This window comes from Hevea brasiliensis, chromosome 8 (assembly GCF_030052815.1).
Source record: "Hevea brasiliensis isolate MT/VB/25A 57/8 chromosome 8, ASM3005281v1, whole genome shotgun sequence".
In the NCBI taxonomy this organism is placed as follows: domain Eukaryota; kingdom Viridiplantae; phylum Streptophyta; class Magnoliopsida; order Malpighiales; family Euphorbiaceae; genus Hevea; species Hevea brasiliensis.
Window position 1 is genome coordinate 14,871,544 of NC_079500.1, and position 27,398 is coordinate 14,898,941.

Below are 27,398 nucleotides of genomic sequence, written 5' to 3' on the forward strand. Positions count from 1 at the left end.
TGCAAGAAAATGTAACTTTGGAATGTTAGAGTTAGGGTTTGAAACTCAAACATGTGAGTAGATATAATTGGACACAAAATGATGTTGTAATAGTCAATTAGTGACTATTTGAATGTGTGTGAGGAGGAATTGAAGTGAGTAAGGATAACCAAGTTGACCTTAGGCATGCTGCCCTTGGTGACCTGCAGGACTGGTTGTGAGTCCAGTAGGTTTGGGTAGCCATAAATGGAGTTGTATAGGTTCAATTGGTACAAGGCTAATTGGACATGAAACTAGACACATAATGGCACAACTTTGGTGAATAAACCCTGCCCAGAAAACTAAACCAAGTTGGTCTAAAAATTGCCCTAATCCGGGTGACCTGCATTCTGCTTGGGCAAAATGACCAAATAAACAATGTTTATTCATTTGGTCATAACTCAGTGTAGAAATGTCCAATTGACCTAAAATTTTATCAACAGAAAGCTGAAACATAGACCTACAACTTTCATGAAGAACACAAATCCAAATTCTGACCATAACCTAGTCAAATTACCAACCAAACTTAGGTTATCAAATCTGGCAGAACCAGTTTTGCCCAGAATTTTGGATTCTGTCCAATCCGGCCAATTATGGTATTTAGGCCATAACTTGAGCTATAAAACTCCAAATAGAGTGATTCAAAAAAAGAAATGTAACTAGACAAAATAAAGAACAACTTTCATGAAGACAATTTTACCAAATTCCTACTGTACAAATGACCAATAGAACAGTAAATATGAGGCTTGAAATCCGAAAATTTTGAATAACTAACACTAAGCTTAGAAATGGTACTGGCAACAAATACCAACAATTTTAGAATGCAAAATATGGTATGTTTGGAGTATTAGAACCAATGTACCTATTGTCTATGCAAAAGTCAATATTTTAGTTGACTAATGAAATGAATAGTAACACCTAAACTTAAATTTCAAGAATTGTACAATTTAAAAGTGTAACATGCCCTAGTACACCTAGCAAGATTGGTTTGGATAGGTTGGCATGCCAATAGGGTTCAGTTAGTAGTACTACACATGGCATTATGCCATTCTGTGATTTTATGGCTTTTAGCCATTCTGACATTGTGATGATACTTGGCCTTGTGCCTAATATTTATTACAGCTTATTAGCTGTTTTGTTGCACACCTGAAGATACATATGTGACCGATGGTGTGACGGCCTAAGGTACTTGATACCCAGTGCCAGTTTGCCCGTTTATCCAGTCCAGTCATCCAGTATAGGTTACTTGGGCAACTAAAAATGAAAGTGAATAAATTTAATGAAATTATGAATATAACAAGTACAAAATAAATAAGATTACCAATAATGATCGAAAAATTGTCTGCATAAGACATCAGGATATGCACTGCATATTTATTTTCTGTTATTTCTTTTTATTTTATTATTGATACCACTAAGCATTATTGCTTAGCGCGTTGCTTTTGCCACGCGTAGGTTCTGGAGAGACCGACCGAGAGCCCAGTAGACCACAGACTGAGTGAGATCTTCTGCAACTCTGCATAGTGTCCGTGTCACCTCACCGACATCAGTGCATTGGTAGGACACTGGGTTTCATTTTGGGTATTTTGTAATTAACTTTTATTTTCTCATGTGTAATTAAGACTTATGTAATGTATTTTGGTATTGATGTAAATAGTGGAAATTGTGTTTATGAATGAAAAAAGTGAATATTTATTGATGACTTTTACATAAATATCATATGAAATGAATGATTGAGAAATAGAAATATTGTTGAAAAATATTGAGATTTTGTTGATGAAATGGAGTTTGAGATTGACAGGAAATTTTGAAAGTGTTTTTCACAGGTTCCGAAGAATTGTTTTCTCCATTTTTAGCTGGTACTTTGCCGGATTTTCTATAAAATTTGCGGAACCTCAAATAAATTGATGTTTTCCATAAATGACTTAAATAAATTATACTTCACCAATTGTACTTCATAACTATGATAAAAATAAATAAGGAAGGATAAAAAGGATTAAAATAAAATAGACACTGTGTGATATATCTTACTCGGCTATACTGTAGATGAGTAAGGGGTGTCACATGTTATTATTTTGATAGAACATGATTGGAAGGCGCTGGCATGTACTTTGAGATTTTTTTTTTTAAGTGGTTTTTCACTATTCGGGTTGGGAGTAGGAATGGCAACGAAAAAGATATCTAAAAAAATTACCCAATCTCAACTCGATTAATATTCTCAAAACTCGAATAATCTCAAATCCGATTATTATTTCTCTAAAAATACTTGAACCCATTTAATTTATATATTTTAATTAATAATCTTTATAAAAAATATTTTTATAAATAATTTATATTTTAAAAATTTAATAATTTCATAAAATATTTAAATTTTATTTTATATAAAATATATAAAAATTTATAAATATCATTATAAAAAACATATAATTTATATTTAACTTAGTATTAATATAAACAGGTTCGAATAATAAATATCCAACAAATAAAATTTGAATTCGATTTAAACTCATAACGGGTATTATTTTTTAAACTTGAACCTCAAACTCAATTATATACTACCCAAACTTATCCTTTTATGATTCATTCAAATTGAGTACCCATAAAAATATGATCCTTTACCATTTTTATTTGAAAGTGATATTAAGTTAAAAGTTTTTCAATAATGACGACTGCAGGAGTTGAATAATGTACTTGAGATCTGGCATGCTACCATATAATTGATGTTATAAGTATGGTCTATGACTTGGTCTAAAAACCCATGATTGTGATGTAATGAAACTTTGAGCATGATGAGTGATGGGTGTCTATTGGAAAGGCAGCTGTTAGCTGCCACTTATTTTGTATTTATTTAGGGCATTTGTTTAGGAATTTTTGTGTACATATCTGTTCTTACCTTTTGTTGTATGATTCTGATACAATTTTGGTAGTTTAGCTTGATTAGGAACCTATTTGTTAGCTGTAATTTTTTATATATATCTTTGATTTGTGGGGCAATAAACATAAGAATTCTTATTCCAAAATTTCTTAGTTCTTTTACATGGTATCAGAGCCATGGCTGATGAAAAGAAAAATGAGAGTTCTGGATCAGGAAAGAAAACTTCTAGTTCTTACACACTGAATTCGAATGACAACCCAGGTAACTTGATTACCCAAGTTCAGTTGAAGGGCGAGAATTACGAAGAATGGGCACGAGCTATGCAGACTGCATTGCGGGCTAAAAAGAAATATGATTTTATTGATGGATCTGTCAAGCAACCAGCAGATGACTCACTGGAACTCGAAGATTGGTGGACGGTTAACTCTATGCTGGTTTCTTTGGTGTTTAACACCATTGAACTGATGCTTCGCTCGACCATCTCTCACATGGAGAATGTAAAGGATCTGTGGGAGGATATTAAACAGAGGTTCTCGATTGGGAATGGTCCACGAATGTAGCAACTGAGATCGGATCTGGTGAATTAAGACAGGAAGGTCAACCGATCGTGTCCTATTTCAGAAGACTCAAAACGTTATGGGATGAAATAAACAACTATGATCAGATACCAGTGTGTATCTGTGCAGGCTGCAGATGCAATCTTACCATTGAATTAAAAAGAAAGCGTGAAGAAGAGAGAGTTCATCAGTTTTTGATGGGCTTGGATGAAGAAGGATACGGAACAGTGCGCTTTAATATTTTGAGCACTGAACCCTTACCCAATTTGAATCGTGCCTATGCTATGGTTGTTCAGCAAGAGCGGGTGCGAACTATGACACGAACCAAGGAAGAAAGAGGCAATCCTATGAGTTTTGCAATTCGAGCAGGTAGTCGAAATTCAGGGGGGGATAAAGAAAAATCCTCAATTTGTTCTAATTACAACCGAGAGGGACATGATGCTGAAAGTTGTTTCCAGCTGATAGGTTATCCAGAATGGTGGGGTAATAGACCACGTCGAACTTCTGCTGGACGAGGAGGTGGTCAAAAGCGTGGCAATGGAGCAGGACGTAGCAAGGGAGGAGTTGCTTGTGCCAACGCCACACAAGCAACTGGAGTTGATAGTGGGTGTGGAATTGTGACAGATTCAGATCGAAAGGATCTTAGTGGATTAAATGAAGAGCAGTGGGCTACTTTGCTGGGCATGTTGAATTCTTGTCAGAATGGTGGCAATGAGAGGCTGACAGGTACGCAGAGGATATTTTCTTGGATTATTGTGTGATATTATGCCATGCTCAATCGAGTTACCTAATGGAGAAAAGACCTTGGCGGTGAAAGAAGGAACTGTGTTGCTTGGAGGAGACTTGAAATTGCAACGAGTCCTTTATATGCCAAATTTGAATTGCAATATGATCTCTGTATCACAACTACTTAATGATTCAAATTTGGTTATTCAACTCACTAATAAAATTTGTGCTATACAGGACCTAAATTCGAGGAACCTGATTGGAGTGGGTGAGTAATGCGAGGGGCTGTACTTTCTCAAGGGAGTGACTTCGGTACATGCTTGCAAGGTAACTGATGTGGGGTCTTTTGAGCTTTGGCATAAGAGAATGGGTCATCCTTCTTATAAGGTGGTAGAGTTAATTCCAGAAGTTGGTAGCATAGTTAGGAAAACTAATAAAACTTGTGAAGTTTGTTTTAGAGCAAAGCAAACAAGAGAGATTTTCTTTTCTAGTGACAATAAAGCTGATGGTTGTTTTGAATTGATACATTGTGATTTGTGGAGACCTTATAGAGTCCCAACTTCTTGTGGAGCAATTTACTTCTTAACAATTGTTGATGATTACTCTCGTGCTATTTGGATATATTTGCTGAATGGAAAACAAGAAGTAGCTTGTGTTCTTAAGAAATTTGTTTGATGGTTAAACGCCAATTTGAAAAAAATGTGAAAATTGTCAGAAGTGATAACAGAAGTGAATTTATGTGCTTGAAAGAATATTTTGATGAACAAGGGATGTTGCATCAGACTTCCTGTGTAGGAACACCTCAACAAAATGGCCGAGTGGAAAGAAAACATCGCCATATTCTTAATGTGGCAAGAGCCTTGCGTTTCCAAGCAAATTTACTCATAGAATTTTGGGGAGAATGTGTACTATTTGATTAATAGGACTCCATCTATGTTATTAAATGGTAAAACCCCATATGAAATGCTCTTTGGGAAAGTACCTTCTTACAAACATGTTCGGGTTTTCGGTTGTTTGTGCTATGCGCATAATCTGAATCAGGATAAAGATAAATTTGGTAGTAGAAGTTGTAGGTGTATTTTTGTTGGGTATCCATTTGAAAAGAAGGGATAGAGATTGTATGATTTAGAAACTAAAGAATACTTTGTATCAAGAGACGTGTTATTCGCTGAAACAGAATTTCCATATGCAAATGAGAAAACAATGGGTGATGAACTCATTAAAAATGGAGTTGAGGAGTTGGGTGATGAAGTTGATGGTTTAGAGAACAACTTGGGAAAGGAGCACGATGAAAGTGTGGGTAGAGAAAGTGAGGTGAATCCCGAAACGGAAGAATTGATCCATGAAAATTGTGAGGGAGTGGATAGAGGTGAAGTTGTTGAAGAGCAACTAGGTAGGGGACAAAGGGCCAAGTAACCTAGTATTCGTTTGAAGGATTATGTGACAAACGCCATCAAAATAAGCCCCTCGGTATGCTCACCTTCCCAATCTGATTCCTCAGGTACGCCTTACTCTATAGCACATTATGTGGGTTATGATAAATTCTCTGCACAACACCGATATTTTTTGGCAGCCATTACTACAGGACATGAACCAAGCTCTTATGCAGAAGCAGTTAAGGATGAATGGTGGAGAGCGGCTATGAGAAAAGAAATACAGGCTTTGGAGGATAATGGTACATGGACAGTTGAAAATCTGCCATTTGGGAAGAAAGCAATAGGAAGCAAGTGGGTATACAAAATTAAATACAATTCTGATAGAAGTGTTGAACGATGCAAGGCGCGGTTAGTGATATTGGGAAATAATCAAGTTGAAGGCATAGATTATCAGGAGACTTTTGCTCCTACAGCAAAAATGGTTACTGTGCGCACCTTTCTTGCCCTTGCAGCTGTAAAGAATTGGGAACTCCATCAGATGGATGTCCAAAATGCTTTCTTACACGGTGATTTAGAGGAAGAGGTTTACATGAAGATGCCGCCTGGATTTGCTCCTCAATCACCAGGGAAGGTTTGTAAACTCCGGAAATCTCTATATGGTTTGCGGCAAGCACCTAGATGTTGGTTTGCGAAATTGGCTGCATCTCTGAAAGCTTATGGATTTTAGCAATCATATTCAGATTACTCTTTGTTCACTTTTCGAGCTGGGGCTGTTCAATTGAATGTGCTTATTTATGTGGATGACCTTATTATCTCCAGCAATGATGTTTCCGCTGTACAAAAATTCAAGAACTATTTGAGTCGTTGCTTTCATATGAAAGACTTGGGGAAGTTAAAATTTTTCTTAGGGATTGAAGTAGCCAGAAACTCGAATGGTATTTTCTTGTATCAACGTAAGTATGCATTGGATGTAATTTCAGAAGTTGGATTACTGGGTTGCAAGCCGGCTAAAACTCCTCTTGAACAAAATCACAAGCTGGCCCTTACCGAGAGTGATGATGTGGATGACCCTGCTCAGTATAGGCGTCTGGTGGGACCGCTTATTTATCTAACAATAACTCGGCCCGAGTTGTCTTATTGTGTGCATATTCTTGCTCAGTTCATGCAACAACCGAAGAAAGCTCATTAGGAGGCAGCTGTTAGAGTTGTGCATTATTTGAAAGGAAATCTAGGTCAGGGTATACTACTGCATGCCAATTATGATCTCAAATTGTCTGCTTACTGTGATTCTGATTGGGCTAGCTGTCCTTTGACGAGACGGTCTTTGACCGGTTATTTTGTTCTTTTGGGTAAATCTCCTATTTCGTGAAAGACTAAAAAGCAACAGACAGTGTCTCGCTCATCCGCTGAAGCTGAATATCGGTCTATGAGTACTACAACTTGTGAACTTAAGTGGTTGAAAGAATTATTGAATTCTCTTGGTGTGGCGCATACTGAACCTATGAATTTATATTGTGATAGTCAGGTAGCTTTGCATATAGCTGCTAATCTTGTCTATCATGAACGTACCAAGCATATTGAAGTGGACTGTCATTTTATCCATGATGAGATATTGAATGGTAACATTCGAACAGATTATGTACGTAGTTTAATGCAACCTGCGGATATCTTCACAAAGGCATTGGGAAAGGATCAGTTTGACTTTCTTCTTCATAAGTTGGGCATTCGAGATCTCCATGCTCCAACTTGAGGGAGGGTATTGGAAAGGCAGCTGTTAGCTGCCACTTATTTTGCATTTATTTAGGACATTTGTTTATGAATTTCTGTGTACATATCTATTCTTACCTTTTGTTGTATGATTCTGATACAATTTTGATAGTTTAGCTTGATTAGGAATCTATTTGTTAGTTGTAATTTTTTATATATATCTTTGATTTGTGGGGCAATAAACATAAGAATTCTTATTCCAAAATTTCTTAGTTCTTTTACAGTGTCCCTTGGTTGGCTAAGTTTTATATGTAATAACTTAGCGTTTGAATTGTATAGTATGTGGTAACTTGTTTTATTTGCATTTCTTTTATGACATTGTTGACTATCAGGTGATTCCATGATCTCTTGGATATGTCCAAGATAATGAATCTTATACTCTTAGACTTGCATGGGAATCTTCAATATAATAATAACTATTTTATGTCGACTATCATATAGTTGTGATAGAAACATGTATTATTGTTATTATTATTTTAAAAGAAATATTGGATTAGAAAATATAGTCAGATAATGCTAAATCAATCAAAATTTAATTAAAATGTTATTAATTTAATACTGGCTTCTCAAAACTGAACCAGGGGAGCGGTCATGGGAGGACCAAGCCTCCAGTGGAGCCACGGAGGCATAACCAGCTGGGACGGAGTCAAAAACAAGCAAGCCCAGAAAACCTCAAGGCCGTGAACCTCAATGAGCTATGCTCCTTCTGCCACTCTGTGCTCCTCGTGTTGTTGGAGTAACTGTACTCAAAGAGCGCTGGGGCGGAACCACTCAATGGCTCCAAAAATTTTTTAGAAGCTCTAGGCTACATACCCAACATCCAAGCCCAAAAAGAGATGAGCCCAAGCCCAAAACATACCATTGCAGAAAACCTCAATTTGAGTCAAGCACAAGCGGGTCGTAGAGTGCTACATACGACATATCGTGTTAACGCAAGAACAGAAAATGAAAATCTTTAAACCCAAAGCAAAAGTGCAAAACCCTCTAGAAAGGAAAGAGAGAATTCCAGACACCTAAGCAGGAATAGAGAGAGCTGAGAGCAATAGACCCAGAAGACATTGCTCAGCTAATGTTTTAAGTTGGTTTTTGGGAAATGCAGATGCAAGTTCTACTACCAATGCGACCTCGTTTTGCTGAGCTCTTGAGTCGTCAATGGCTTAAACCTTCCGGCCTCCGTGCATTCTCTTCTTGATCAGATTACTCGAACCAATCCCGTGGCGGCCTCCCTCGCTTCTTCTCCGAAGTTCTTCCTTCTTCCAAAGTACTCTCTCGCTCTCTGTCAACACGCAATTCATTTTTATTTTGTGTTTCAGGCTATATGTTGAATTGGGAAGTGATTATTTAGATCAAGGTCGGTGTTATTGCTAGTCAATGTGGGTTTTGAGTGAATTTGTTGTTTCTGCACAATTTTTTGGCCTTTAAACTCATGGTGCAATTTTGAGTATTCAATGTGAACTCTTTTGCTAGTTTTTTTATACTTTATTGGGTGGTTAAGGGGTTTCCTTGTCTTGAAAAGCTGAAAATAATATTTCTCTTGGTAATTATTCAAATGTCTATGCTATTTCAAATCCAGTGCGAATTTGATTGCACATTTTGGTCTGGCGAATTAAATTGAACCCTTATCTGAAAAAGGAGTTTTAGATTGGTTGTGAGATTTGGCTTTTGCAACAGACTGAGTTTCCAATGACTGTAGTCCTTGTAAATCCATAACGAGTATACGAAGGTTTTTCTCCATATTAGAAGCCACATGAATCAAACACATCATGTTAATATGAGGATCAATTACGGAATCAATGAGAAAGCCATGGGTGGAATGGAATGGTATGGTGTCAGATGGATATGCTGGCACAATTATTGAAAAATGGAATCTTTGCTTGATAAACTCTATATGACATGGATTTGTTTGAAGTGATTACCTTCCCACTGCTAATCAATGGTGGGGTCAAATAGTTCAATGAAAAGGCAAATCCTTTTGGTCAGGTAAATTAGGCATGCTAAGTTGTTCTTTTTTTTTTTTTTTTTTTTTTTTTTTTTTTTTTAATTAGAGTAAAATTTCCATGCTAGTTCAAGTTAAACAATCAGACATAGCCTATATAGTCTGCACAACTCCAATATTTTTTTCCAGTACTATTTTTTGATGGTACCAGTTCTCTTACCTAGGAATGATTCTTTTTTTTTTTTTCAATTACTTGTCATAAAAGATCAAATATATTGTCAATTTAAACTCTTATAGCTGATGCACTTTTGGTAGCTAGTTCTAATTGACATCTCAGCAATGCAGGGTCAGAGGTTGTTTTGTAGAATATAGCTAAACTTTTACTTTTATGGAAGCATATTAGTAAATTTATATTGATTCAATGCATATGGCATTCTTATTATTTTCCAAGATTATGCAGGGTGATGTTGTTCGTATACAAGATGATGAATTCTGGCATATGACTAAAGTTTTAAGGTTGAGCAAGAACGATAGGTACTTTTGATAATTATTGCTTTTGAGTTTTATCTTCCAGTACATGCACCCATGTCGCTATAGGCAATCAAAATCACATTCGTCATATCTATGACATTATTGGCATGTAATTCTTCCGTTGCTTACATCCGATGTATTATTGTTGCTCTAATTCTTTTAAACTTTCTTTCTTAGTTTGATTCTCTGATTGTTTTATCAAGTTCTATTGTGCTTCCAATGGGGAAGAATCGAATTTTTCATCCTTCTCTATGGCATTCATCATTTTAGAAAAGGTTAGTGTCGCAAGGTATTTTGCGGTCGCCTGGACGAAAGCTCTTCACTGAAGTGGGAAAGAGTGAGGAATCGCCACTTTTATTTTGAGGGAAATTAAAGAAAACCATTTATGAAGATAAATTAAAAGAAAACCACTTCGAAAACAGAGATTCTAGGTTCAGGGTCCATATACGGGCGGGGAAGGTGCTAGGCACCCCGCCTCGTCCCTCAATGAGGGCAAACAGATTTAGTGTTATGCACTTTCATAAATTAAAAGGGTAATTAGGGAATTGGGATAGTGATGATGTTAATCCTTTGTGCAAAAATAAGGAATATTTGATATTTCACTCGTTATAGATTACCCAAGAACACGAGTTCATGAGATGACCCTTTAGTGAATAAGTGTTCGAATTAAAATAGCCTTGTGTATTGTAGTTGTGTTGTTAAATTTGAATTTTGTTAAGAGAGCTCGGGGTGGAATGTCTCCCGATCCCTAGGTATGTTTTAAAAATTTTAAGCTGGAGATTTCGGATAAGAACTCTCCTCCGATCTCCGTGTTTTATTTGAATGAGAATCGGGTAAGAACTCTTCCCCGACCTCTTAAAGTGTTCGGTTTAAAATTTTAATGAAGAATTTCGGATAAGAACTCTCCTCCGATCTCCGTGCTTTATTTGAATGAGGATCGGGTAAGAACTCTCCCCCGACCTCTTAAAGTATTCGGTTTAAAATTTTAATGAAGGATCTCGGATAAGAACTCTCCTCCGATCTCCGTGCTTTATTTGAATGAGGATCGGGTAAGAACTCTCCCCCTACCTTTTAAAGTATTTGGTTTGAGATTTTTAATGAAGGATCTCGGATAAGAACTCTCCTTTGATCTCCGTGTTTTATTTGAATGAGGATTGGGTAAGAACTCTCCCCCGACCTCTTAAAGTATTCATGACATAAGATCGATCTTTTCACCGATCTCGTATATGACTACCTTGTCCGAACCCTTTGGCTGGCTACATCCGACGTCTCTCGGTTACTAGTCTGAGATCCAACCTTATTTCGGTTCCCACACTAATATGCTATTTCCTAGACTTGTTTAGTAACCCGAACTCACGACTTTTCTCCTGATTCTCTATTCATTCTTTGATTATTTTGCTCATTTCAAAAGACACTGTCACGTTAGGATATTGCTACCAACACTTTGCTAAATTACCTAGAAGTTACTCGTAACCGGAACAACTATATTCGAAGGAAATAAAAACTGAGAACAAGTAAATAACGTGAACTGGAGAATAGAAAAAGTAAACTTAAGAGAGTAACTATCGGCCTGAAGAATCTACGTGGGGATTTTTAGTATAACTGAGCTTTCGAGAATAAAAACAAAGAAAGTAAAAACGCGAGCATTCGGCAAGGTGACCGTTTAGATACTTACCTATGTGAGGTCGAGATTATCGAACTAACTTTGGAGGCCACAAATATTGTTACGTTGAAGGCTGATGGTTCCGAGACCAATGCTTACTTTCAGATTGCGAGAACCAGGTTGAAATGCAGTTAAGTCGAAGCTACGGCTACCTGGTCTGAATAAGGTCAAACTGAGAGAAGAATATGTAGATGATGGGGTGATGAAGACAAGACTGAATGAGAATGGTTTGGCAGAGTGATGAACAACTGAAAATGAAGGATTTCAGGGTTCGACAACTCTATCAATGGAGACACTCGAGAAAACTAGTTTCTGAAGTTTTTCAATTTTTATGCAAGTTTAGAATGGCAAAGCAGCAAGACTGAATTAAGTTTCAGAGCTTTTGCACTATAATCACCACCACTTTCTTTTTTGTCTGTCCCTTCTACAATATTGCATGCAGGTATTTATAGGGAACGGGTGCTCCCAATGAAAGGTCAGGATCTCTCCTGTGGAGATGGAAGGTCTGGATTTCAAAGGACATGATCCGATGTCCTAGAATTAAAGAGAATGAAAAATGGATGGTTGGGATCTTATACAGAATATCTGTCATTTCTCTTTCTAATCCAACGGCTCAGGGTCTTGCCTTACAAGATGTATCCGAGGGCTGAGAATAAAAGGCGCCGGACCTGTCGCCTGTTTTTGATCCAAGGGTTCCGAGTCCGTCCTTGCAAGTATGATCAATGGTGGGGATTGTGATGTACAGAACTGTCGTAACTGTTTTGGCGTCTGTCAGCAATGTCGGCGATTCTGCAAATGAGGCATGCGGTGAATATTTGATTACGCCTGCAACGCTTTAACTACCTTGGCTCTGATTATGTAGAGAGTTATTGGAAGTTATCTCATCCTCTTCGTGCTTTCCGATCTCTTATTCGTTCCGATCTCTCTATTATGACCCTTTTCCGATCTCTCATATCGGGCCCCTCTCCCGATCTCTCCCATTCCAGAACCTTCCCCTCTATCCGAGCTGCCTTAATCCTTCGGTTACCGATGCATCCGCTTCGATTTCCGCTAGTAATAAATGCTCAGACCCCATATATATATGCCTCAGCGGGGCATCTCTCCCACATTCCATTTCTCCTTTTTCCATTTCTCCTTTTTCCATTTCTCACTTCTCCTGTTCTAGTTTCTCCGGCAACAATCCCGGCCATGGTGACCGCTTTTGATCTTTTTCCGACTGTTCACTTTGTTCCTCGACTGAAAATTTATAATCCCGGTGATCGGAGAATCATGATAACCACATCTGATGACAGTGAGAGAACCAGACTAATTTACCGATCAAGATCGAAAATATCGATCGTGTCGATCTCGAGCCGGTCTACCGATATAATCGGTGAACCGATTTCGGGCGAGAAGACTGCTAATTTCTCTCTTAACATCGGTGACCGCCTTTTGAAGTTCATTTGGCTCCTCACCATATCGGGCGTCCCGACTGCAGCTCGGTTCTGGTCGATGACATCGATGATGACTCCACTCATCATCATGAGAGTCATAGTCACTCCATCTGAGCTGCACATCTATCCAATGCCTATGGCTGGCTTTCTGATCAGACACATCTTTTGATTCAGCCACAAGACTAGGCTTTGACATAGGTCCTTACTAGGTAGAATGTAGTGCCGATCTTTAGAGATCACCCAAATGATGTAATCTGACCTTTAGAGGTTCTTAATGATGTAATCCGATCTCTTGAGATCGCCCAAATGATGTAATATGACCTTTTGGAAATGAAATGAAATTTTATTTGACGGTTATCATTTAATTATTGCACTGGTTGTTTTCCGATCTCTGATGTTCATATCCGATCTTGTTTCTAACTAAATCATCCTTAGCCCATCTGTGGCTCTAAACATCCGCCTTAATCCGACGATCTTAGCTAGCCGATCTCCTTTTATTTTATTTATGGTGTTTCTGGAATCTTCCTGCGACGTGTCAGAAAAGCGGGCGGATTTCGCTAACCAATGCGTCGCTTGGGACACTGTGAGCATTGAATGCTCAGACGGGTATAAATAGGGGAAGGGTCAGTCAGTTGCTCTCTTATGTCATTTTCAGCACTTTGCGAGCGATTTCGAAATTCTTTCGTTTCTTCAAGTTTTTCCGATACCGATCACATTCCGGTAAGGGTTTTGATCTTTCTTTAGTTAAACTTCTTTGGTCTCTTTGAAAATTAGCGCCGAGGATCAGAGAGCTGCGAGTCTGTCTCCTGTGCACGTTTCGTGGACCTTGGAAGAGGGTGACGTGATTAGATCGGGTGGTCAAGCCAGCAGAGCCCTCTTCTCGGTAACTAGTTCGGGTGCCAGACCGAGGCGGGGGGCATCTTTGAGAAGAGACAACTTGCCAATTGATGCGTTGTCTTCAGTCTTGAGGGACGCCGATCTCCAATCTATAAGCCAGGAGTACAATCTGCGGATCGACTCCTTTGAGCTGATCAAATGCCATGGCGATCATCGGGCCGACCATTTCTTTGATGAGGGCGATCTCATCATGGTGTATGAAGAGCAACTGAAGGCCGAACTCCGCTTTCCCTTGGACGAATTTTACAAAGCTGTCCAAAAATTCCACCATGTCTCGGTAGCCCAAGTGCATCCGAACTCTTGGCGGACTCTAATAGCCTTCCGGGGCCTCTGCCGAGCTAAGGGACTAGAACCCACAGCAATGAGCTTAGGCTTAGAGGCCATTGCAAACCAGCATATGCTCAGAGAGAAAGCACATGGCTTGAAGAAGGAGATCCTCAAGGTGGTCCAAGATGCCTCTGCCGCACAAGCTCAGCTCTCCTTTGCTAACGAGTACATCGCCAGGATGGAGGATCAAATGAAGCGTTATGAGGAGAGGATCATTGAAGTGGAACGAGAACTCGAAGACTCTCGGGTTAGTTGGTCTGCCGATCTCGCTCGCTTTGCTGAAGACCTTCGGGCGAAGGAGGAAGAGCTCCGAGCCAAGGATGAAGAGCTTCAAGCTAAGGAAGAAGAGAGCACAACGAAGGAGGCCGGGGCTTATGTGAATGCTCATAACGACCTTATGGCCGAGCTGAAGAAACGGTATCCTGAAGAGGATTTTTCCTGGATGAACGAGCTCGCCCCAGAGGCCGAGGACGAGAGCGACGAGGAGCCCGAGGTAGATAGAGAGGGTGAGCGAAATGTTGATGTAGGACAGGCTGGGGGTGATCCTCCAGTCGAATGATTTGTACTTTTTATTTTGAAATGAAATGAAATAACTTTTGCTCAATTTCTTGATGAGATCGGAAAGGATCCAAATTGTACAAGCGCTTGATTGTTTGAACATGTTAGAACATCAAACTTAAAAGCGATTATTAATCTAAGTATGAGAGATCGGAGAAACATTGTAAGCACAAGATCGGCCTAAGGCGGAACCAAACACCGAGTAGAACTTTAGATTATTATAATTGGAAACTTGATTTAACTTCATATGCTCGGAAACACCATTAAGTCGGACTGCAACCTTAACTTTATTAAATGATTTTCCACAATATTTATAAAGGAGAGATCAGAAATAAGACTGGATGACACGGAGACCTGATATTGGTTTGATCTCTTTTGACGAAAGATTGAAAATGAGATTGGACGGCATGGAGACCTGATATTGGTGTGATCTTCTTTGTCGAGAGATCGGAAATGAGATTGGACGGCATGGAGACCTGATATTGGTGTGATCTCCTTTGTCTAGAGGTCGGAAAGCATTCGATTAGATGCGGGATCGGTTTATTTCCTGATCGAGTTACTTGTAACCGAAGAATGTCGGTTGGGGTCAATTTTCAAAGTTCATTGATTTCGGTGATCGGCCAAAATATGGTGTCGACAGCTGCCCCTCTTTACATAATTTCTATTGAAGGGAATAAAGTTTTTCCGTATAGGAATTATGTAAAGATTCAGACCCATACTTTGGGTGATTGGGCATCGAAAATTAAAAACATCAAGACTCAAAATTCGACTTGGAAGTTGAAGTTGGAAACTAAGATCAACTTAGATCAAGGAATTAGAGGTTGATGACTGGAATTTAAATGTGAAAATAAAAATCAACTCGGGAATTTAAATGCACGAAATTAAAATCAACTTGGTAATTTAAATGCACGATATTAAAATCAACTTGGTAATTTAATTGTACGAAATTAAAATCAACTTGGTAATTTAAATGCACGAAATTAAAATCAACTTGGATCAAGGAACCAGAGGTTGATAGCAGGGAATTTAAATGATGGAAATTAAAATCAACTTGGATCAAGGAACCAGAGGTTGATGACAGGAAATTAAAATGCGAAAATTTAAAATCAACTTGGATCAAGGAACCAGAGGTTGATGACAGGAAATTAAATGCGAAAATTAAAATCAACTTGGATCAAGGAACTAGAGGTTGATGACAGGAAATTAAATGCGAAAATTTAAAATCAACTTGGATCAAGGAACCAGAGGTTGATGACAGGAAATTAAATGCGAAAATTAAAATCAACTTGGATCAAGGGATCAGAGGTTGATGACAGGAAATTAAATGTGAAAATTAAAATCAACTTGGATCAAGGGACCCGAGGTTGATGACAGGAAATTAAATGCGAAAATTAAAATCAACTTGGATCAAGGAACCAGAGGTTGATGACAAGAATTAAAATTAAAATCAACTTGGATCAAGGAACCAGAGGTTGATGACATGAATTAAAATCAACTTGGATCAAGGAACCAGAGGTTGATGACAGGAAATTAAATGTGAAAATTAAAATCAACTTGGATCAAGGAATCAGAGGTTGATGACAGAAAATTAAATGCGAAAATTAAAATCAACTTGGATCAAGGAACCAGAGGTTGATGACAGGAAATTAAATGCGAAAATTAAAATGCTTACAAAGCAAGCCTAACCTGACACAAGAAGTTCTTCCGCGACGAAGTGTACTTAACAGGATCCCGAAGATAAACGATTAATGGAGGACTAGTCTCAAGATTTAAACCCATAACTTTCCCTTTCTTACTCTCTTCTCAGGAAGCCCTTTCTGTTCTCGACTTGCTTATTTTCAGAAAGCGCCCTTACGTGTTTTCACCACTAGTTTTTTTTTTTTTTATCGATCATTTCTTGCAAATCTCTTAGCAAAGTGCATGAGGTTATCAATATCCAAATCCTAATCTTATGACGAAATTTTAACAGATTAATAGCGCACAAAATAAAGATGTAGAAAAAAAAAGGATAATGTCAGAATGTGGGTATATATAAGAAAGATGAATCTGAATGTAAGTATACAGTAAATTAAAGTGTAAATATATAAAGAAGATAAATTGAAGAGAAAGAATGACTTTATTACGGCTTGAGAGGAAAAAGGTACAGTAGCAAAGAAAAATGGTACAAGAATGGATCTCACAGATTCCTTGTAGTTAACTTTGAAGTCTCTTAACTGCTAATACTTCAAGTACTCTGTTGACGAACATTTGTGCCGTGGTTGCTTATTTCCTTTTCTTGGTCCCATACTCCCTTCCTTATTTCTTCATTTTCTGGTTCTAAGGGCGCCCTTTCGGGTTTTCACTCCTAGATTTTTCTTCTTTTTTTTTTTTTTTTTTTTTTTCAGGGTGCCTTTTCGGGTTTTCACCCTCCACTCATTTTACAGAAAGCTCTTTTCTGGGTTTTCGCCTTCTTTCGCACATTTTGCTAGGAGCGCCTTTTCAGGTTTTCACCCCTACCCCTTTTTTTTTTTCTTTTTTTTTTCTTTTTTTACGCATAATACCTTTTGATAGAGTTGGCATTCACGGGTCTTGGAAATTCTTCGCCGTCCATATGGGTCAAGATCAGGGCCCCTCCGGAAAACGCCTTTTTAACCACGTAAGGTCCCTTGTAAGTTGGCGACCACTTACCCCGGGCATCGTTTTGATTCAGGAGCACCTTTTTTAGGACCAGATCTCCTGGTTAGAATTTGGGCGGTGCGAACGCCTTTGTAAATGCCCTAGCCATTCTTCTCTGGTATAGTTGCCCATGACACGCTGCTGCTAGCCTTCTCCATAGTAGTCCAGAAGTATCTCGTCTCATGATTTGCTTGGCCATCATATGTCCATTAGCATGGGTTGCACAATTTCCCTCATGAGTCTCGAAAAGGATTTTTCTTGCCTCTTTCGCATCCACGCATCTCAACAGTTCGCCATTGAAGCTCCTTTTGTACAGGATTTCACCACTGGAGAAGTATCCCAAAGCCAATCTCCTGATCATTCTCTTTTCGTTTCTGGTTGCCCCTGAAGGGTATCCCCTGATTCTGACGTAGACCTGGATATCATGGTACCAGGGCTTGCCATTAATTTCTTCCTCGGCCATGAAACAGTAAGCTGGCTCACTCCTTGCTTTGATTTGCAATATTTGAGTTGTTTGCTCCTCTTCCATTTGAGCCATGACAGCTAGAGTGGCTAAGGCATCTGCGAATTGATTCTTGTCCCGACTGAGGTGAGTAAAAGAAATCTCTTCAAATTTCTTGACTAATTCCAGCAGGTACTTTTGACATGGGATCAGCTTCGGGTCCTTGGTTTGCCATTCTCCCTTGACTTGATAAATGATCGAGGTCGAATCTCCATATACCTCCAATTTCCTGACTTTCATTTCGATGGCAGCCTGTAATCCCATCACACAGGTTTCGTATTCTGCGACGTTGTTGGTGCAGTCAAATCTTAACTTGATAGCTATAGAGAAGTGTTTTCCATCAGGGGATACCAACACAGCCTCGATTCCATTACCAGACAAATTGATAGCTCCGTCAAAATATATTTCTAATACATCAGCGGTTCTTTTTCCTAACCGTCGACTTCGTTAACATGCTCATCAGGGAACTCGAAATCCAGGGCTTCATAATCTTGGATAGGGTTTTCTGCTAGGAGATCAGCGATTACGCTACCCTTTACTGCCTTCCGAGTCATATAGACAATGTCATATTGAGAGAGTATGACTTGTCATTTCGCTATCATCCCTGGCACGAAAGGGCTTTCAAATACATACTTGATGGGATCCATCCGCGAAATGAGCCATGTCTTATGATTCAACATGTAGTGTTTAAGCCGATTCGCCATCCAAGCCAACGCACAACAAGTTTTTTCTAGAAAAGAGTACCTTGACTTGAATCATTGAATTTCTTGCTCAGGTAATAAATAGTCCTCTCCTTTCGGCCTGTCATCATGCTGCCCCAAAACACATCCCATCGAACTTTGTTGGACTGCCATGTATAGAATTAGCGGCCTTCCTGCCACCGGAGGAACCAATATGGGAGGGTTTGACAGGTAATGCTTAATTTTCTAGAAAGCCTCTTGACAAGCTGAATCCCATTGAGAGGTGTTGTTCTTTCTGAGTAGTCTAAAGATGGGCTCAGCTTTAGCAGTGAGGTTGGAGATAAATCTCGAAATGTAGTTCAGCTTCCCCAGGAAACTGTGCACCTCCCTTTCTGTTTTTGGGGATGGCATTTCTTGAATGGCTCGAACTTTGTCCGGATCTACTTCTATTCCCTTCTCACTCACTATGAATCCCAGCAGCTTTTCAGATCTAGCTCCAAACACACATTTGACTGGGTTCAACTTCAGTTGATACTTTCTGAGTCTCTCGAATACTTTCCTCAGCGCCTGTACATGGCTTTTTCCGTCCCTAGATTTGATGATCGTGTCATCCACGTACACCTCCACTTCTTTGTGCATCATATCGTGGAATAACGTGACCATAGCGCGTTGGTAGGTAGCCCCAGCATTCTTTAACCCAAATGGCATAACCCGATAACAGAATACCCCCCACTAAGTGATGAAAGCGGTTTTCTCTGTCTTCTTCATCCATAGGGATTTGGTCGTATCCGGATGCCCCATCAATACGTGAACATCTATCCAATCCTGCAGCATTGTCCACTAGCACGTCTATGTGTGGGAGAGGGAAATCATCCTTCAAGCTTGCTTTATTGAGATCCCTGTAATCAACACACACCCTGACTCTCCCGTCTTTCTTCATTACCGAGACCACATTAGCTATCCACTGAGGGTACTTGACCACTTCCAAAAATCCGGCATCATACTGCTTTTTGACTTCATTTCTAACCTTGAGCAGGGTGTCGGGATTCATTCTTCTTAACTTCTGTTTTACCGGAATTGTCCCGGGGATTAGGGGAATTTTGTGCGTCACTATGTGAGGGTCTAAGCCGGTCATATCGTCATAGCTCCATGAAAATACATCCAGGAATTCTTTGAGCAAACTGACCATATTTTCTAATTCTCCACTCCTCACAACCTTAAGTTCCCTTCTTATTTCTTCTGTGTCTAGATTTATGGTGTGCGTTTCATCCCTACAAGGCACTAGGGAAGGTTCGTCTCTTTCACCCCTCTTTTCTGCAAGTTCTTCTTCAGAATCACTTGAAATAATGACAGTTATGGGAGTTTCAAAATTAACGAGGAATTTCTGAGTCTATTGAATTATTAGGCGTTAATTGATGAATGGTTCTGAAGAAATGAAAGTGGAATATATTATAAGAGTGAATTTCAAGGAAAAGATAATTGGATGCAAAATGCGCTATTAATTCATTAATATTTGAATCATAAGAAAAGGGTCTATTTACAGCATTGCACTTGTCACCATGGACGAAATGATCAAGTGTAGATAACAAAATGTACTTTACTCGAGATTAAGTTCAGGAAGGTCCTCTATTTCCCAGTTGTCCAGTTCTTGTACCTCGGCAATTGGTGAGATCAGGGCTTCATATAGGGAGTCCAGTTGTATGACATCAACAGATGGTTCTTCAGGTGATTCTTTATCCTTCTCGGGATTCTCAAGGATTGGTTTGGTGAAGACATCTGCGATTTTAGGGACAACTTTCATTTTCCCGATCCTCTGGTCAAATCTCTGATCTCGAAGCGTGTTCCTCCTCCAAAATCGCCCATCCATAAGGGCATCTTCCTCAAATCCCAGGCCGAAACAACCAATCTTTTGGATAGCCGGTATTGGTTCAACAATCCCCTGTAATGTGGCGCCTAGCCCCTTGCCTATTTCATATCCGTTCTTAAGCATCACCTTTGCAACCATAGCTATAGCCCCTTCATCTCTCAGGATAGTTTCTTGCAACTGTAGAGTCTGGAAAGAACTTTCCAAGGACTTTTCGGCTGCTTCCACATAAGGAAGTGATTACGGCTTGGTGACCAGCATGGCTTCCTCTCCCCTTACAGTGATGATTCTGCCGTCCATAATGTATTTAATCTTCTGATGTAGGGTCGAAGGTACGGCATTTGCTGAATGGATCCAAGGCCTCCCTAGCAGCATGGTGTATGCAGGTTCAATGTCCATCACTTGAAATGTGACGTTGAAAGTGCATGCACCGATTTGAAGCGGCAAGTCAATGTCTCCCAGTACCTCCCTCCTTGTGCTGTCAAAGGCTCTTACCACCATGGCACTTTGACGTATGTTTGACCGGTCGACCGGTAGCCTAGCCAAGGTGGCATTGGGCAAGACGTTAAGCACAGATCCATTGTCAATGAGGACTTTAGCAACTTTGCAGCCATTGCATTTTACTGTCACATGTAAAGCCTTAGTGTACTTTAAGCCAGCCGGGTCCATCTCCTCTTCCGAGAAAGTGACAGAACTGGATGCCTGAATTTATCCCACTATCTTCTTGAATTGTCTCGGTGTGATGTCGGGGTTTACAAAGGCCTGATCCAGAATTTTCTGTAGGGCTTGGTGGTGGACCTTCGAGCTCAAGATCAATGACAGCAATGAAATCCGAGCAGGCTTCTTCCTTAGTTTCTCGATGACATCATATTCACTCTGCTTCATTATTTGAAGCAACAGTTCCTCTTCTCCATTTGATCCAGCAGGTTCTCATTTCTCAACTTTCTCAACCTCCTCTTCCGTGCTCTCTCGCGGCTCTCCCATTTTTACTTTTCCTCTCTTTTTTTTCTTCTCGTCATCCCCGTAACATCTCCTACTTCGGGTTATAAATTCTACCTCTTGCTCAGGTGGGGAGGGGTTGCTGGTAGTGACAGGTTCGGGGTTTGATTGGGGAGTAGCATTACTGGAGGGTCCTGTGTAAGTCATTCTGAAGTGCTCATGGGGAGCGAAGCACGGTTTATGAGGTGTTAAGGGTGGGGCATGGGTAAGGCTAGGAGTTGATGTACTGCTTGATGCTCCTTGAGTGAAGACTTAGAAATTATAGTTCCAAGGCACAACATGAGTGTTTGTGATCGGGAGCTGAGTAGGGGTTCAGATGACTGTTACTGGTGGTGGTGGTGTTGGGGCGTTGGGGGCATAGAAGGTTAATCTAGGATTGGGGGTTGAGGCATTCTGGCCGAATCTGGCGGTATTTAATTCGCCCTCCACTTTTGATCTTTTCTGGCATCTTAAAATTTTGAGGGACAGCAAGTTCTGGACCTCTTGCCGGAATCCCTCACAGTCTCGCAGCTCGTGGTCAGCTGCCCCTCCATGGTAGGGACATCCCATGCCCCTTTCTGCTCCTGATGCCTGGGGAAAAAGGTAGCCCTCCCTTACTGCCATAACAAAAATTTCCTCAAAGTGAGGAACCAGTCGATCCATCTCCGCAGTTAACTTTTCATCCCCGGATTCTACCATGTTCGCACCACTGCCTGTACCATGATTGGGCAGAGGGTTCGAAGTGACGTTGGGGAGGGAGCCATTCCCTTCAATCTTCAACTATCCATTTCTAATCAGGGCCTGTACCCTTCCTCTAAGGGCCCCGCAGTTGTCAGTTGAGTGCCCGAGTGCCCCTCCATGATACTCACATCGGGCACTGGCATCATACCACCTGGGGTATGGTATCTGAATTGGGTCAAGGGGGATTGGTACTATTTGATTTATACCGACGAGGTATCGGTATATTTCGCTGAGTGGAAGGGGAAGAGGTGGATCAGGATGCCTCTGCAGTCTAGAATTATTTCGGGGTGGTCTTGGTTGAATAGGTTGAGGAGGTGGTCCAGGTTGGTAAGTTGTTGGTGGTGGATACTGTGGGCGTGGATGAGGATAATTTGGGAAAGGGGGTGGAATGTTTGCAATTGTTGGGCCATGAGAAGGTGGATATGGTCGGAAATTATTCTGAGGGAATAAAGGTTGGGTTTGTCGGGTGATGGAGTGCACATCACCTTCTTTCTTTTTGCCAAAACTGACAGTTTTCTTTGCAGGATTCTCAGTCACCTCTTGCAATCGTCCTAACCTGAGGTTAGTCTCGATTCTCTCGCTAGCTTGAATGATGTCTGAGAAGTTATTGGAGGTGTTTTCAATCATCAGATTGAAATATGGAGCCTTCAACGTCTCAATAAACAAGGAGCAGAGTTTATTATCAGTAACCGGAGGATACACCTTTGCTGCCTTTTCTCTCCACCTCTGGGCATACTCCTTGAAACTTTCCGTCTCTCTGTACCAGATTTTGGAGGTCTCTCCTTGTGGGGGCGACGTCACAGTTGAATTTATACTGTTTTAAGAAGGCGTCGGCCAAATCTTTCCAAGAGCGCAGCTTGCTCCTGTCTAACTGAATGCACCATTTCAGGGCTGCCCCGGAGAGGCTCTCATGGAAGAAGTGGACCAGGAGTCTATCATCTTCTGTCAGGGCGGACATCTTGGCAATGTAAGTAGCTAAGTGAATGCGAGGGTCTGAGTTCCTGGTGTATTTATCGAAGTCCGGGACCTTGAATTTGGGTGGTATCACCACATCTGGTACCAGTCTCAGTGATGATATATCTACTGAACCGTACATATTCAGTCCCTTTATTGCTCTTAATCTCTCTTCTAGAGCAGACAACTTCTCATTCTCTCTTACTTTACTTTCTCCTCTTACTACGTGAGCTATTCCCCCAGTTGGGAAATAAGGGGCAGGATGAACCGGAGGGATCGGGATTGAAGGGTGTGTCTCGGCATTTGGGACAGTCGGGTAGTAGGGGAAGGGTAGGTCATTATTCAGGGGGGTCGGATTGACAGCAATTGTAGGGTCCGGAATAGGTTGAAAAGTAAAAGAGGTCGAAGCTTGGTGAGAATCAACCGTTGTAGGAGGTGGGGGAGGTAGTGGTAAGTTTGGCTCTGATGCAGGCTTATTTTGGGACATCTCCCTCATTAGTTTCATGAGCTCTGAGACTTAGTCTTTCAATTCGGGAACTTGTCCCTGTAGGTTCTGGACTTGCTCCTGATCTTCCATTAGTTTCTTCATTTGTGATCTTGTTAAGTACACTCGTCTTGGTCGAACTGCTTGTTCGGTCAGGCTTGCTTTGCTTGAAGCAATGTTGATTTTCTGTGTGAGAGAAAAAGAAGTCTTTAAAATGAATTTTCGAATTTCGTAAAAATTTAAAGGTCCTTTCTTGGACAAAGGATACGGTGGCATCTGAAAGCTAGAAATGAGATCTACAGAAGAATAATTACATCCATTTTATCATGGCATCGCTCGATAGTCTGACTGTGAATGACTGGATTGAATGCGTGTCTATGATACTTGTCCATACAGTGCATTCAACTTTTCGCATAACCCTAACGAGGATAGTCCCTACGGGAGTCATACTATTCATTCACAATTTTGCTAAACAGTGACCCATAGCTATTTCATTAATTGAATATTTCATACATAGCACTCTTTACATTGGTCTGGGCTCAGGGAGACTTTTTATAATGTAATGACATCTTTTGAGATACTCATAAAGCCTTTCTTCTTGTCTGGCGGGGTCAAATATCTCCAGGGCATACTCGGATTCTAGCAAGAGCTCTTGTTTCCCCTGTGCTATCATTCTCTCCAGATGGTTAACATTTTCCCTTAGCTCTTGATGGAGAGTAGCTTGTCTTTCTTTTTCCTTTCTTTCTTTAGCACATTCTTTTAAAATGTCATTGATAAGCTGTGCCTGTTCTTTTAGTTCAAGCTTCGTCTTTTTCCCCTATTGTTTGTATTCTTCCATGAGTATCTCTTGGTATTCCATTTTCTCTTAGAGCTTGCTATTCCGAACTTCTGCCTCTCTAATTGCAGCTTGGAGGGAGATCTTTTCCCTTTCCCATCATGTTTCTTATTCCTTAAACTCTGTCTTTCCGGTAATTGCCTCTTCCCTGAGCCTTCTTATCTTTCTTTTGAGGATCCGCTGTTGGTCCTCCAACTGTCTTATTCGTTCTTGTAATTGCTGGTTCTCGGTGTCCACCTTTTGTAGAGAGTCGACCGAACGAGCACTAGCTTCTTCTGAAAGCATGTTCCGATGGGGGATGCTACCTCCGAGTTCGGTTGGATCGGCAGTTAGGTGTCCTTGATCCCTGCTGGCTCTCCATTTAAGATAATCTCCTGTGGTGCTTGGACCTTTAGGCGATCTCTCTATCATAGTGATGCTCTCCCAGGATTTGCGGGCTATTTTCAATTCTTCCTCACTACCGAGCTCATGATAGAAGTGACCTTGATGGTATTCTTCAATCACGAATACGATTGGGTTGGTGAGCGCCTCATTACCAATGCTGGGATGTAACTCGTGTGTCCGGTCACTCCGATTAGAGATACTGAACAATTACCCCCTGTGCTGAACAAAATGGGTTGACCCGACGTCCACAATTTCTTCCAGCAGTAGTCATGGCTGTTGAAGCTCAGAATCCGCTCTTGCCACTGCAGCTCATCCTTTGGGCTGATTATTAATCTGGTCATTTTCTCAATAAGAGGCTGGTCTGGGTACCAAGTTAACCCCTTTTTCTCTATAGGGCACATGTGACTGATGATCCAGAGGTGCAACAATTAAGAACAGCACTTAATGGATCCCCTGCCTTGTTGTCTACAGTAAGTAAGAGTCAATAGAGTCTCTGCAAGGATTGCCGGTATTGGGTTGACCTTCTGCTTCTCTACTGTCCAGAATATCTCCGTGACACTGCAGGTTATAATTCCCAAAGGCCCAGGGAATAAGATCAGGCCATAGATCCCCAAAGCTAGTGCTAATGAAGCTTGCTCCCATTGTTCATCTTGGATGTACAGGTCCAACTGCTTCTTGAGATAGGTCCAATACCACCCATGTGTGTTCCCTTTGGTAGTTTCTCTTGCTTTTGCTTCTTCCGGGGGAATCCCCAACATATGTGCGAACCGTTTCCAGGTCTGCCTATGCTCGAGGTGTAGGTAGATCCGATTCTGGGCCACGTAAGGAATTTCCAGTAGCGCCTGATATTCCTCCATAGTGGGGGTTGTATCAATGTCATTGAAGGAGAACACTCCATACCTGGGATTCCAAATTGACAGCATGGCCTTTAGTGCCGGAACTTGGATTTTGACTCGTATCAAGGTCGCAATCCTTCCGTATTTTTCCTCGAACCTTGCCTTGACGTGATCAGGAAGCGACCTCCAACTACTAGATAGACCCTCGAAACCGGTCATTCTGACCTCGACTTTGTTTAGGTCTAATGGGGGTATCAGGCTAGTATCTGCCCTGGTGACATCACTTTGCGGGGGCATTGAACCACGAGGCGGTCCGGACCACGAGGCGGTCCGGACCACGAGGCGGTCCGGACCACGGTTTAGCATTCTGTTCTGGTTTAGAAACTTTTTCCGCCGACTAACTCGAGGATGCCATGTTAAAATTGATGATTATTCTTTTACAGACCCTAATTCTGTGGAGAAAACTTGTTAGCAGGATAAATTCAGGTAATTTTGAATTATACTGTTGGCGGGGTGATACCTATACATTTATCAAAGTAGGAAAATATGTAGGTCCTCCTAACGGTATAATTCAAAATTGCCCTTCAAAATAAAACATGAGAAAACACAAACCGAGTAGGGTGAGAGCAAGTATGTCCCTTTTGTCCTAAAATAGGGAAAACCCTAGTACCGGGTAAGCGCTATCTGATCGGATAGTTCTATCTTAGGAGGTAGCTTGCTACGGTTTCTGGCTATTGTGATAGTTTAGCTCAAGGTCTAATTTTCTAAAAGCCACAGGTTCCCAAATTGTCCCTACTGTCACTAGTAGAGCCCCATTCCATCACCATGATACTAACGGGAGAGTTCCACGGGTATCATAGTAAATAGAACGAGTTTCAATCTAGGCAGAAGCCTTCACGGATATTAACGGGGTAAAACCCACGGGTACCGCTACATGACTCCCTCCTACTTTCCTAGAGGGAAAGAAAGCCCGGGTATAGGGCTGAAGTGTGTGAGGACATTGTGTAAGTATTCAGTGTGTGAAGGGACACATTTACCTCTTCCCTTCGTGGGGGAGTTTTTTGCACATTTTTTGTTTTGACGAAAGTTGCTGTGTGAATAAGACAAGCAAAAATAGTTAGAATAATAACAAATTGATATATTAAGACTTTCGAATTTTGCGAATAAAAAAAACCCCTAATTACGATTTCAATTTATAAGAGCATAGAACTAGATCTATTTTTGGACCTCTAAATGATGAGTAAAAAAAAACACCCCAGCGAAGTCGCCAAGCTGTCGCAAGGTATTTTGCGGTCGCCTGGACGAAAGCTCTTCACTGAAGTGGGAAAGAGTGAGGAGTCGCCACTTTAATTTTGAGGGAAATTAAAGAAAACCATTTGTGAAAATAAATTAAAAGAAAACCACTTCGAAAATAGAAATTCTAGGTTCGGGGTCCATATACGGGCGGGGAAGGTGTTAGGCACCCCGCCTCGTCCCTCAATGAGGGCAAACAGATTTAGTGTTATGCACTTTCATAAATTAAAAGGGTAATTAGGGAATTGGGATAGTGATGATGTTAATCCTTTGTGCAAAAATAAGGAATATTTGATATTTCACTCGTTATAGGTTGCCCAAGAACACGAGTTCATGAGATGGCCCTTTAGTGAATAAGTGTTCGAATTAAAATAGAGCCTTGTGTATTGTAGTTGTGTTGTTAAATTTGAATTTTGTTAAGAGAGCTCGGGGTGGAGTGTCTCCCGATCCCTAGGTATGTTTTAAAAATTTTAAACTGGAGATTTCGGATAAAAACTCTCCTCCGATCTCCATGTTTTATTTGAATGA

At 40.5% G+C, this 27,398-nt stretch overlaps 1 pseudogene; it reads left to right on the forward strand.

Moving 5' to 3' along the window:
* The first annotated feature begins 8,256 nt into the window (after positions 1 to 8,256).
* LOC131182308 (uncharacterized) overlaps positions 8,257 to 27,398 on the forward strand; it is a 28,639-nt pseudogene continuing 9,497 nt past the window's right edge.